The sequence below is a fragment of the Plectropomus leopardus genome, chromosome 11 (genome assembly GCF_008729295.1).
Source record: "Plectropomus leopardus isolate mb chromosome 11, YSFRI_Pleo_2.0, whole genome shotgun sequence".
Taxonomy (NCBI): Eukaryota; Metazoa; Chordata; class Actinopteri; order Perciformes; family Serranidae; genus Plectropomus; species Plectropomus leopardus.
Genome location: NC_056473.1, coordinates 25,657,449 through 25,664,076, shown reverse-complemented (window position 1 = coordinate 25,664,076; position 6,628 = coordinate 25,657,449).

The window sequence follows — 6,628 nt, the reverse complement described above, 5'->3', positions numbered from 1 at the left end:
TGTTCTGAGACCGCAAGAGCGCTCAGGAGGGGATGGTCCGTTTGAACCCCTCACTGCTCCGCCTGCAGTCACTCACATACCCAACAACCCTCACCGTTAACCCTTTAACACCTTTATCAACATCAGTTTTCTTGTGCTGCGTTCCAGCACCTTTCACAAACATCTAAAACATGAGAAAATTGGTTTTATTTCTTTCCAAACCATGGGAGAAAAGATAATAAGCAACTTGGCAAGAACTGTCTAACAAATTAAAGAAAAAATAATATAAGGTGACAAAAAAAAGGCCCATAAATTTGCTATAGGGGGGACTGTTGGACATTATTTAAAAAAAACAAACAGGGGAAAAGTGTTCAGAAAACAAATCATAATTATGGTAACTATATTGTAGAAAAAATACATATTTATTTTTAGCAGTTTTGCAGTTTTGAGGCTTTTTACTTCTATTTTTCGTGTGCTTATTTTCAAGCAATTTTCTTGTTACTTTTTAATAATTTATGCTAATTTCTGGGCCAAATTCCTTGTCATCTTCTTTACATGTTTTTAAAAGAAATCAAGCCAAATTGCTCTGGTTTGAAAGGCATAACTTGCCACCCTGTGACCTTTTGCTCCTAAAATGCACACGCTCCTGAACATAAAATAATCCTCTTCCTGTGATGATTCCTGGGATGGATGATGGAAGTTAAAGCTCTCGGTCAGTTGTTGGCAAGTCTAGAACCACCGGATCCTTCCAGCCCACCAGAGTGAGTTCTACCATTGCCAAACACTGTGGGAGAGAGCACCGTCACAGCCACCAGATCCGAGTGACGAGTCGGCTTCGGGTTACACGGGGCAGCGTCTCAGAGATGGAGCCTCCATGGCAACCAGTGATATCTGAGAGCAGTCGATCAGATCCATAGTTCATCCTCCTCGTCCCTCTCCTCTCTTTATATTTCTGCCTCGCACATAACAGAGTGAACAGCTGAGCATCTGTCTCGTCTCATATTGGCACTACACATGATTGCTCAAGCAACGAGAAACAAAGCAAAAATGTGCTAGTGCCAAAATGGGCAAAGAAGATTTGACTTTTGTTAAAAGTGGACCTGTCTACTCATTTTAGGTGTAAAGCGGACGGGGACGCAGGCAGCGTGGTTCTGTCTCTACTCTGTTTATGGCCCTATGGTAATTCACTGATAGTGTGCTGTGACAGTGAATTCTACCAGTGCCATACACAGAACAGGAGGAGATGTGTGCCTTCTCTGCTTCACATTTGGGGTGTAATTGTCTTTAATTTTGTCAAAATAAAAGCCCTCTGCCCCCATGTCTCCCCCAAAACTCTACCTATGTACATAAGGCAAAAACTTGACCATCTTTTCCTCCAAATCTGTATCCTTTTGTTCTTTCTGTTCAGAGAGGTTAAAACTATGATAGAGGAAAAATTTATGAAATTATGAAGTAGCAGGTAGAATTTAAATGGGATAATTTTCTTAACAATAAGAGATTTAAACTTATACTGTAATTGTCATTATCTATCTTTATTTATACAGTACTGTGAAAAGGTCCTAGGCCGCCTTATACTAATTTTAGCAAGGTTAAAATGATCAAACATACTTATTTCTCTGTAGTCTCTTTACTAAAATACAACCAGGACATACAGGAAATATGTAGACAGTATTAAAAATGCAAATATATCAGAATAAAACAACTTCAGCAGGGTAAAGTTGCAAGTATTTAGTGATACTCCCTTTCCATTTAATATGTCTTAAACTCTCTTGGGTCGAGAATATGAGATTTAAGTGCTGATTCACTGGTGTATTTACACCAGTTTACATGCAAGACACAACCAAGGCTCAGTATTGATTGTTTAGGCTACCTTTCGTCATGGCTGTGTGATTCCATGTTTCACACTAAATATTGACTTCAGTCTGAAAAAAGCCATTTTGTTATGACTCTATTTGTGTTTTAATGTATTGCACATGTTCTCTGTATTCTTTGTTTGTATCTTAATAAACAGACTGAGAAATAAATATCCTCAATGTAACTTTGCTTAAACAGCAAATCTACGTTGGCCCAAGACTTTTGCACCATACAGTAGATTGTTTGTTATTCTGATTAACCACTGGGTGACACCTATTTATTTTTTATTTAAAAAAAGAAATGTCATCAGCACGTGTAATGAGTAAAATAAGTGAAATGGTATGATGACAATAAAAAATAAAAAGTCAGGTCATTTCCTTGTTTTGTTTGTTTTAACTTTCTTTTACATGGGTTTTTTTATTATTTAATTTACTTTTATGTTTTATTTTTTAAATAATTTTTAGATAAGTTTAGAGTGCAAATAAGCAGACAGCATCAGAATCAACCACTGCACAGGACTGGGAGTAAATCCAGCCACGCCACCTGCTACTGGGGCCTACAGTGGTTCTTTTGCCAGTTTCTTTAAGCAAGTCTTCACAGAAGTTGGCATGCATGTATCTTCTTAAAGTTATCATAGGATTATTGTTAGGTTTTGGGACGTTTCTGGCCTCCATGAAATCCCTCCTGATGCTGGTGGAGGAGCAGGTCTACTGCTCAGATTGATTCTGGCTGTAGGGAATGATGCGCTAAGTGATTTTTGAGATGCTCCAAATGGGTCCCAAAGCAGGGCTCATCTTCCCGTTTCCGGGAGAGATCAATAGAGTAAAAAGCTTCAGAGAGAGAGAGAGCGAGAGAGAGAGCATAAACAGAAATCTCCTGGAGTTGCTGCGTTTAGTCGCTCCTCATATCTGGTTACTTTACTACTGATAGTCATAAAGAACAACATTACTCACCTCATTCAATAAAGTCTTTTCTCATTATAATAAAGTCTGCGGTGAAGGATGAAAACTTTATGTAATCACATATTCCTTTTGTGAAATCTTCAGAGGATCACATCTTACAGAGGACAAAAGCTTTAACTTGTGATTTTCAAAGAGCAACTCTTTCTTCCTTTTTTTTTTTTTTTTGATTTGTGATGATCATCAGTCTGGCTAAAGGTCAGAAATACCTTCTCAGTTTACACAAACTCATTATATTAACATGTAAGTGGCATTCGTATTATTATCACTTTGAATGGGATTGCATGCATTTACCAAAAAGTTATCTTGCAACACATATTTGCAGAGGCCTACGCGTGTTGTTTTACACCCAGTGTTGGTCTGATTCTTACCTTATGAAGATAATCCAATATCCTCACAACAACACTTTAGTTATAAAAAGACAGGAAGGAACATCTTTGTTGAGCCAAGCCTCCTCAAATCACCCAGTAGAAGAATATCTTCCGCCTTTCCATCGTATCAAAGATGAGAAAATAGTCTTCGGCTGGTCTGTTGGAGGATAGCTGACTTTTTTTGTTTCTTCTTCAGTCCGCTGGTCCACACTGTACCAGTTAACTCTCCACGTCTCTCCGTCCCTCGCTGCTTGTTTTGCCTGCATGGTAGGGGATTTTAGTAGACAGGTAATTAGTTGCTAAGCATCTTAACCCAGTGGCAGTATAGTAATCCACGCCACCCTCCTCCCTCTCCTTCTGCTGCTTCAGGTCCGCAGCGCATTTCCTCTGCGCCTTTTACGCACAGGACGCGCACTGCAGTGAAGGCGATGAGGGACGCTGGAAACCCCGGTTGATTGGTAATTTAATGTTGCCCAAAGTAGTTTGGTATACTTTAAACAAAATCAGTATAATGGGGACCAAAAATAAACCACAAGCAACCATGCAAGCCTAAATTAAAGCAGGTTGTTGCCACTCAAAATTCGCAACTTCAAAACTTATTATAATTCAAATTTAGCAAATATACGATACAAAAAAATCCTAACCTAAGCCATTTCTACTCATATGCAACACGCCACTTAATAAAATCTTTTCACCAGACAGCAGACCTACCAGCATCCCCCGGGTGTGGCACCCTGCTGCAGCCAGGCCGCTCCGCTCTGTCTCCGGGAGTAAAGTTTCTCCAGGCCTCCTCTGCTGCTCCTCCTTATATATGTGCACCCAAAGGTCCATGCAGGGCTCATTTACCTGCTGTCGGTGATTATTAGACAGATTGCAGGTGGAAAAAGAGGCATCATCCTTTCAGCTGATGTGAATCCGTCAGAGCGGGATAGGGCAGGTTTGGGTTACGGCTCTTTCAAAGTTGACGCTGAAATCCACCCGTGCAGCCTTTGTCCTCTCCATACATTATGAAGGAGGCGCAGCCGGCCGGCAGCGTCTCTGCGCACGCTGCTGCTGCTCGCGTTACTCTGAAATAACTTCACTCATCACCGGCTACAAGTTTATATTTAAATGTAGTATTTAAAAACCGATCTCTCTGTTGAATTACTCGTGAAACTCATCATTATGCGCTTTTTTAAAATGCAGTTGCTGATCTTAAAAAGTAGCTTCACACTCCAATTATAACCCTCAAAAATTGCATTAAAATATCTTTACATCATCCTTTAATGGCTGAATTAATAAAATGATATTCAGTGTTAGAAATCCATCTTCAATTTCTTATTTTCTGAGAATTTCCCCCCTTTGTCTTCTAATTTGAGCTCCGGAACAGAACAGAGAGGAAAAATAATCTAATATCAGTCTCACACAGGAGCTGCACCAACGTACTTATTGTAACTATTGCATTTAAAGTACTTCTCAAACCTTCTGGAAAAATAAGCACAATGGTCAAAAGCCGTTACGCTCCAGCCCTCCAGCAGCCAAATTAAACTGATGTTGAAACAAGAAACCTGAATCTGCTCAGAGAGGCTGCATGGCCACACAACAATGAATATTTCATAAGATCATTATAAGCTACTGTCGGCCTGTGTCTGTTGATGAGCGTCATTCTCCAGCATTTTTACAAGAGGATCACCTTCATTCATGCATTTATTTAAGGTTATCCATATTTGAAACTAGTGACTGTTTCATAAGAAAAACTCCAAATTTAGTTTAAAATGACCTGTAGGACTTTTCATACATTTTCATAATAAACAATGTGTGAAGAAAAAGAAATCCTCCTAATTTCATCCAGGAGAGAAAAAAATGTATGAAAAAACAGTTCTGAGATTATATGTAAAAATCATGACATACAATGTAAAAAAAGGTGATTTACTGAATCTAAACAATGAGATAAATCCAGTTTTTCAAAATGTGTACTTAACATGAGCATTTCATGCGTAACTTTGCATCTATTTTTTTCTTTTCATGGTGCAAATGGGCTTCCACATATGCCCTTTTCACAGTAGAAATTATACTTGACAGACATTATAACTTGTCCAGACCTTTTTCAAAAAAGGTTTTCTGCTGAGTTTTTACTTATCTGCTGTGCGGGTCCAAGGACAGAAGGATGTTGTATGCTGTAAAGCCCTCTGAGGCTAATTATGATTGATGATTTTGGACTTTACAGAAAAATTGGATTGAAATTGAATTGAAATTAGTTTGGCCCTTTGGGGCATGCTTTGTGATTATGCTATAATGACCTTTGACTTGATCAATCTGTACAGCACTTCAGGTTGTGTTTGGGTATAAAAGGTGCTGTATTTGCCTTGTCTTGTCCTAGTGGGAAAGCGAAGGTGTTACTGATAACATTAATGATGGCTCTGTCCTATTTAAAAGTCCCAGTAAGTCCTGACAGTGAGTCAGCGGGCACAATGCAAGACCCTGAAACTGAAGCAGCCAACATAAATAATTGTATTATTTACACCTGTCCTGTTCCTACTGTGACATGTCAAAAGGCCTAAAACAACACTTTCATTGATATCTAAGAAGGTCTAAACAAAAACAACTATGAAAAGAAAAGCAGCAAATCATGAAAAGTGACTATATTATGATAGCCTATATAATTTCACAAATGGTTCATGTAAAACATATAAGCAATGCGATTTAGCAGTTTTTCCTGACCCCCTACTTACACTTTAAAAGTCTGAACAAGGGGGCGTTTAAAAAAAGAATAAAATAAAAATACATTTTTATCTAATTATTGTAGCCCTCCTCCTTCGGACAGGTCAAACGCGCTTCTACAGTCTTTAAGACAGAGAGGCAGGACTGCCATCTAGTGGACAGATAAGAGACCAATACTGGAATCATGAAGTGACTGTTTCCAGAATAAAAAAAACATTTTGATTTTACATAAATGATGTGATTAGTCCCATGTCCTGTGAACAAATCAATTCAACAAATCATACAATTTGAAGTATGGAAGCCCATTTCTGACAGTGTGAGGTGAAAAAAGTAAGTCATTATATAAAAAAGTTTCTTGAAATATGACATAGTAGCCTGTTTAAAAATAATGACTTACTTATCTCGAAATAATAAATAATAAATAATTTTTTTCAAAGAAATTCCCTACAGTAAGTCACAATACTGATTAGATTCTCATTATTTTGAGATATTTAGCCACTATTTTGAGATACTAAATTATTATTTTGAGACATTAAGTCATGATTTTGAGAAATGTTCTTATTATTTTGAGGAATTTTCTTAATATTTTGAGATATTAAGTCATCATTTTGACAAAGACTAAAACTGTAATGACTTTGGGGTTCTCTTTTTATCACACTGGCAGAAATAGGCTCATTTTAATGAAGTGGAAATCTTAAATTAGGAGTTGTTTCTTACCGCAGCACCTGAATCTGACACTTAATTAACACACAAAAGCAAAATAAT